Below are 8,198 nucleotides of genomic sequence, written 5' to 3'. Positions count from 1 at the left end.
TGACGGACTGATGCACTGACACAATGACACACAGGTGCACTGACGCACTGACGGACTGATGCACTGACACACTGACGGACTGATGCACTGACACGCTGACGGACTGATGCACTGACACGCTGACGGACAGATGCATTGACACACTGACGGACCGATGCACTGACACACTGATGGACAGATGCACTGACGGACAGATGCACTGACACAATGACGGACTGATGCACTGACACAATGACACACAGGTGCACTGATGCACTGACGGACTGATGCACTGACACAATGACGGACTGATGCACTGACACAATGACGCACTGACGGACTGATGCACTGACGCACTGACGGACTGACGCACTGACACACTGACGGACTGATGCACTGACACGCTGACGGACTGATGCACTGACACGCTGACGGACAGATGCATTGACACACTGACGGACCGATGCACTGACACACTGATGGACAGATGCACTGACGGACAGATGCACTGACACAATGACGGACTGATGCACTGACACAATGACACACAGGTGCACTGATGCACTGACGGACTGATGCACTGACACAATGACGGACTGATGCACTGACACAATGACGCACTGACGGACTGATGCACTGACACACTGACGGACTGATGCACTGACACAATGACGGACTGATGCACTGACACAATGACACACAGGTGCACTGACGCACTGATGGACTGATGCACTGACACAATGACACACAGGTGCACTGACGCACTGACGGACTGATGCACTGACACACTGACGGACTGATGCACTGACACAATGACGGACTGATGCACTGACACACTGACGGACAGATGCATTGACACACTGCCGGACCGATGCACTGACACACTGATGGACAGATGCACTGACGGACAGATGCACTGACACAATGACGGACTGATGCACTGACACAATGACACACAGGTGCACTGACGCACTGACGGACTGATGCACTGACGGACTGATGCACTGACACAATGACACACAGGTGCACTGACGCACTGACGGAATGATGCACTGACACAATGACGGAGTGATGCACTGACATACTGAAGGACTGATGCACTGACACACAGATGCACTGACGGACCGATGCACTGACGCACTGACGGACTGATGCACTGACACAATGACAGACTGATGCACTGACGGGCTGACGGACTGATGCACTGACGGGCTGACGGACTGATGCACTGACGGGCTGACGGACTGATGCACTGATGGGCTGACTGGCTGACGCACTGACGGGCTGACGGACTGACTCGCTGATGGACTGACTCGCTGATGGACTGACGCACTGACGGGCTGACGAGCTGACGGGCTGACGGACTGACTCGCTGATGGACTGACGGGCTGATGCACCGACGGGCTGATGGGCTGACACACCGACGGGCTGACTCGCTGACGGACTGAAGCTCTGACGGACTGATGGACTGATGGACTCACGCGCTGACTGACAGACGCGCTGACGTAGTAGCAGAAGAAATCTGGAAAAATGGATGAAATAATTGTTGCAGCGGTGTGTGGGCACCCAGATTTGTATGACACAACGTCATACATGTACAGAGAACAGACGAAAAAAGACATGTGAGGAAGTTGGACTACCTGGTATGTTCTGAAAATATGCGCGTCTACTTGATTCCAGCTATTGGTTGAACTTTACTATGAACCAAGTCGTAGAAGCCCCTCCTCCTGTCCTTTTCCAGAAGATAATGGGCGTGAACGCGAGTTTAAACACACATTCATGGCGAGGCGAATATGTTCTTCACATTGTATGTGAACGCACCATTAGAATGCTCATATTTATTATAAAATTGGAGCCAAACAACATGAAATGATGGAAACCTTAAACAAAACATCTAAAATCAGTGGTGACAGCGGTGTTGATTATTTTGACAATAACTTAATTTAAAGAAATCACCGTATTCTGCATGTCAGGGAATACAGAAGCATAATAAGATGAAAACAATGCAAAACATGAGTTGGACAAATTGAACTGCAATTCAGTAAATTCCTCTTCTTGCCATTGAAAATAAAATTTTTATGAAATGTGGGGCGTGGCCAAATTAATTCAAATGCACATTAATGAAGAGAAAGGATGACGATTCTAAAATTCTGAATTTTCTCAACCCTATAAAGAAGAAAAGAAAGAAAAAACATCAATAAATTTAACCAGACAATAAGCTCGGACATACAAACTTGAGGAAAAAGTGAGAGGATAAGACTGAGGCAGTGGCAAGCATGAGACAAATTCAACAGCAAGGTAGAAAGCAGTAAAAATAGAGGGTGAAAAAACCCCTGATGACACCCAGTTCCATTCTTCCGCTCTTTCCTTTTCTCTGCTCGGCGACTGGCAGCACGGAAAGGCTAAGCTGGGAGCTGTAATGTCATTAAATTGCAAATGCTTTTTTTCCCTTCCTTGCCGACACACACTGTTTACTTATCTGGCAAAAACATATGTTGGAAGGAATCTGTTAAATTCTGCCCATTGCCTTGGGTGAGAGTGCAATAGAAAAGGACCCACTGAGCACCTTCAGTTGTCTCCTTTTAGCACTTTGCCTTATCTACAAGGCCGCTTAGCAGCAAACTGACGAGTTCAATGAAAAATGAAGATACAGAGCGAGATAAGGGGCAAGAACAGTGCGCGAGAGATAGCTCGCGGAGAGGGTCATCCCTTCGCAAATGATTTTCAACTCTCCTCCTTTTCCATCTGCATAAATGACTATTTTTAAGGCATCTCTCGCGCCTGTATATTTTTCCCACTCTGTCACACATTTAATTTCACGCCCCGTGTTCTGAATATGCTTAAATGCATATCTCCGATGCACCTTTAAGCCCATGGAAAGAGGACTTTGCGGGGAGGGGGAGATGGGACGTGCCTTCGAGATGGGCCGAGGATGCTGCGAAGGGGGGGGGGGAGGGCTTGGCAAAATTAAAGATAAAATGGTGTGATTTGCACTACAAGTCTATTACTTTATGGCATTTACATAAAGTTTACCTCTGCATTTCCAACAGCTCTCTCTCTCTCTCTCTCTCTCTCTCTCTCTCTCAGACCACCTGTCTATCAGCAGTTTGTGCATGTATAAATATGTATAAATCTTTGTTCGGGTGGGAAAATAGAATTCCAGAATTGGAAAGTTTGAAGGGTGCACTCTGCTCACTTCTCTTTAACTTGTCTCGCTGGCAGGGTGGGCACACGGGAACAGCTCTGGCATGATCTGCATTGTGGCATCTTAATCTTTCCATAATGCACTGGGGAAAATGTCACAAATGAGATCTCTTTGATATTTCGAGGTGAATAAATGGAGAGCAAGTGGAGGTGTATAGAGAAAAACACACACATATGCCTCCTTGAGGGTTTCAGAGGAGATCTCGGCCATGTCTCAAACTGTCAGACAATCCACATTCATTCTAAAGGGTATATTTGGTTTATCTGTTTGCCGTTCCGTCTTTCAAAGTACACTTGACGTATACGCAGGACGACTGCTTAGTGAACATCCACTTGTCTAGAGTAACTAGGCTGCACGCAGACAGTCAACTACCTGTCCATAACCAATAATGTATTGAAGACTGTGACTGTACAGTAGGTCAACATCTTTTAGGAGAAACATCTGAGAGAAAGTTGATACTCTCCTAAAAGGACCAGAATTCCCACGCTGGTTAGTGCTGGTTTAGTGCTGGTTAGTGCTGGTTTAGTGCTGGTTAGTGCTGGTTAATGCTGGTTAGTGTTGGTTTAGTGCTGGTTAGTGCTGGTTTAGTGCTGGTTAATGCTGGTTAGTGCTGGTTTAGTGCTGGTTAATGCTGGTTAGTGCTGGTTTAGTGCTGGTTTAGTGCTGGTTAGTGCTGGTTTAGTGCTGGTTAATGCTGGTTTAGTGCTGGTTTAGTGCTGTTTAATGCTGGTTTAGTGCTGGTTAATGCTGGTTAGTGCTGGTTTAGTGCAGGTTAATGCTGGTTTAGTGCTGGTTAATGCTGGTTTAGTGCTGGTTTAGTGCTGGTTAATGCTGGTTTAGTGCTGGTTTAGTGCTGGTTAATGCTGGTTTAGTGCTGGTTTAGTGTTGGTTAATGCTGGTTATTGCTGGCTAGTGCTGGTTTAGTGCTGGTTAATGCTGGTTAATGCTGGTTTAGTGCTGGTTTAGTGCTGGTTAATGCTGGTTTAGTGCTGGTTTAGTGCTGGTTAATGCTGGTTAATGCTGGTTTAGTGCTGGTTTAGTGCTGGTTAATGCTGGTTAATGCTGGTTTAGTGCTGGTTTAGTGCTGGTTAATGCTGGTTAGTGCTGGTTTAGTGCTAGTTAATGCTGGTTTAGTGCTGGTTTAGTGCTGGTTAATGCTGGTTTAGTGCTGGTTAATGCTGGTTAATGCTGGGTTAGTGCTGGTTAATGCTGGTTAATGCTGGTTTAGTGCTGGTTTAGTGCTGGTTAATGCTGTTTATTGCTGGTTTAGTGCTGGTTAATGCTGGTTAATGCTGGTTTAGTGCTGGTTTAGTGCTGGTTTAGTGCTGGTTAATGCTGGTTAATACTGGTTTAGGGCTGGTTAATGCTGGTTAATACTGGTTTAGGGCTGGTTAATGCTGGTTTAGTGCTGGTTTAGTGCTTGTCAATGCTGGTTTAGTGCTGGCTTAGTAATGCAAATGTAGGCCATAGAGCTGGTCGAAATGAGCATGGTCTTACTGATGAAGCTGGTTGACAAAGAAGACTTGCTGGTTAAGCTAGTTAACAAGCCTTATGTGTACACCAGCATCGAAACATAGCTGGAGATCTTCAGTCTTTTCATCAGGGTATTAAATCAAACATAACTGACATCTAATAAGTTATAAGCGAGCAACCTCTGAGAAATCTTCTTTTCTTCTGGGGTGCCGGGTCTTCTGAAATAGAGTGCAACAGTGTCCACACGCTTTTCAGCCTTGTCTTTGTCTTTGTCTTTGTCTTGTCATTCATTTATTTTCCATTGGGATTTAATGAATGTCTTCGTAAGAGAGTTTTGAGACGAGAACCAAACCACTCATCTCTGATGTGAATCACAACATTCACATATTGTATCTGAAAACACAAAAAAGCATTTGACCATTTGTATTTCAATTTATTTGGTTTTCTTTTACTTTGTTACACACACACACAAACACACACTCACACAATAACACACACACACACACACACACACACACAAACACACACTCACACAATAACACACACACACACACACACACACACACACACAAACAAACACACACACACACAAATACACTCACACACACACACACACCCACAGACACACACACACACACACTCACATAAAATACACATTCACACTCACAAACACACAAACTCAAACACACAAACTCACATACACACAAACACACTCACACAATCTCAAACACACACACAAACACACACTCACACAAAACACACACACACACACACACACTCCCACAGACACACACACACACACACACACGCACACACACACACACACTCACATAAAATACACATTCACACACTCACACACACACACACACAAACAAACACACACACAAACAAACACACACACACACACACAGACACACACACACACACACTCTCTCACATAAAATACACATTCACACACTCACACACACACACACACACACACACACACACACACACACTCTCTCACATAAAATACACATTCACACACTCACACACTCACACACACACACACACACACACACACACAAATACACTCACACACTCCCACAGACACACACACAACACACACACACACACACACACACACAACACACACACACACACACACACACACAGCTTTAAGCTTTAACATGACACCTACTATGTTAAATTCAAGCAAGTGTTTATTAATATATTATGTGATTATTATATATATTTAGTTTGTTTGGAGTGCCGCACACTATGAGCTCAGTTCAATGTATATTTCCCTCAATAAAAACATTTATATTTAAAGTACAAACCTTTCAAAATTACTTCAACATGGAATATTTTATGATAATATATGCAAAATAATACATACTGTTTGTACACTTTTAATAGACAACCTAAAATTATAGTGTTATACAGTATATTCCCATTGTTTTTATTCAATGACGTCATGTGCAATGCATCATGGGATTGCAGTTCATTCCCTGATGATAGATGGTAAGTGCTTTATTGGCACTGGATTGTTGAGCAGGATGTGACGCTTCATGCGGTATAAACTCAAAGTTCTGCAAACTTTATAAAGTTCGAAGTGTTTTAAGGGTTTGACGGATTGAACAAGCTTGTGTTTTGAAGTGCTGTAGGTCCGCCCCTACTTTTCTGACACAGGGAAGCCGGTGGATTGGTCTGGGACAGGCGAGAGATTGGGCTATTCAGAGCACGCCTGCATCTTATTGTCTGGCCTGTTCCACGTATGAATACTCTCTCTCTCTCTCTCTCTCTCTCTCTCTCTCCTACGTCCAAACAGATGAGAAAGGCTTAGGAGCCACACAGCGTTCTCTCCACTCCTTTTTTATTTGCAATTAAATGCATTTCAAACGGAACAACTCTACAAAAAGCAATTTCGATAAGAGAGGGAAAGCCATTGCTTTTCACACCTCTATTGTTGGAATTTTTGCATTTCCGCTGCATTCTGTTATGTGAAATTGCACAATCGAAAACATATCTCGACAGTGGATGGGCCTCAAACATTTAATAGTCCCATATTGAAAATTAAATTGCATCTTAGAAATCATTTAAGTCCCTTTCTCATTTTAGTCTTCCTTGCATGTCTTTTATGCTGCTGTTTTGCACACTTTCCCCTCGTGCTTTTGACTAGTAACAAATGTCCTAATTGTATTTTGCTAAAACTGAAACGTTATATTTTGCGCTGATCGTATTTTCTCAAAGCATGCAGTGATACGATGGGGATATTTGAATTAGCATCATGCGGTCATGTCTGGTGCAACACACTGCATGCATATTGTGGCATGTTTTATGTGCAAAGCATGCACGACCGCGAACAATCTCCGCCCCAATTGGCGCATCTTTGAAGGATTTCTGAAGCACTGTAAATAGCTCCAAAACCTCTCTTACAAGGTTTACCCCTGGAGCACTTTGTAACTTATCGCCCTTGCCTTGTGCCTCCTCTATGGCTCGCATTATGCTAAAATGTAAATCGCTAAGCTGCCAAAGATGTGGGTGTCACCGTGGAGCACAAGCAAGCAAATATCGTGTGGATTGTATTTGGAGCTGTCGAAAAAGCTTCCGTTAAGCTACACAGTTTTGAGTCGGCCCCCCTTCAATGTCCAAGAAATGTGATTTTAGTGGTGCTGCTGATTTTGCATTTAGTTCTCGGTTTAAAATATAAAGCCAGACAATGCATTCCTAAATACTGAGAGAGGTGTGTCGAGGCCCAAACATCTCGCATGCTTCATTTTCAGAACATGAACTCAGTCAAGAGAAATTTGAATGGCAACTTTAAGCAGCATGTGTATGATTAAGAGAGACATAACATTATGTGTATGTTTATCATTTTTTCAGATCAATTATTTGATTAACCGTTTAAAGCCTGATGTGTGACAAAATTGTCAAAATAAATACAAAAAATATATAAATGAAAGTGTTTTTGTTCCATTAGACAAACTAGATAAAGTAATTGTAAAAAAAGAAGAAAATAAATAAGAGAAAAACAATTGCACTTTTGTTTATGTATCATATTTGATGCATTAGGCTTTAAAGGTCATAATCCTCCTGAAGCCCAACAATTCATTTTAGTGTAGGTCATTAGTTATGTGAGTTTTTCTACAGAGGTACATTTTGGGGTATTATCAGAGGACTCTCTGGGCTTTTCAGAGATACCAAATGTTTGAGAGTTTGGCCATGACAACTTCCTCTTCTTGCTCTAGAAATATGCATTGATATTTATCACAGTATCAAATACAATATGAATAAAATATCATTTTTTCAAAAAACTATTTTCATCACATGTATTTTATGCACCAAACACGATATTGACATTTAAAAAAAGGGAAATTGTTAAACTTTTTTCACTGGGTCGCATGAGCATATGGTGCGATGACATCATAATAGCTAATTAATAGCTAAAATATTAGTTCACATTTTAAATATATCTTATATAATGTACATGTCAGAATGATCAAAGCTCTGATTAGTTTTATAGTGTGCATGAATGTAATATAATGATGATTGAGAGATA

Source organism: Xyrauchen texanus, chromosome 14 (genome assembly GCF_025860055.1).
Source record: "Xyrauchen texanus isolate HMW12.3.18 chromosome 14, RBS_HiC_50CHRs, whole genome shotgun sequence".
Classification (NCBI taxonomy): domain Eukaryota; kingdom Metazoa; phylum Chordata; class Actinopteri; order Cypriniformes; family Catostomidae; genus Xyrauchen; species Xyrauchen texanus.
This window is presented reverse-complemented; position numbering follows the sequence as displayed.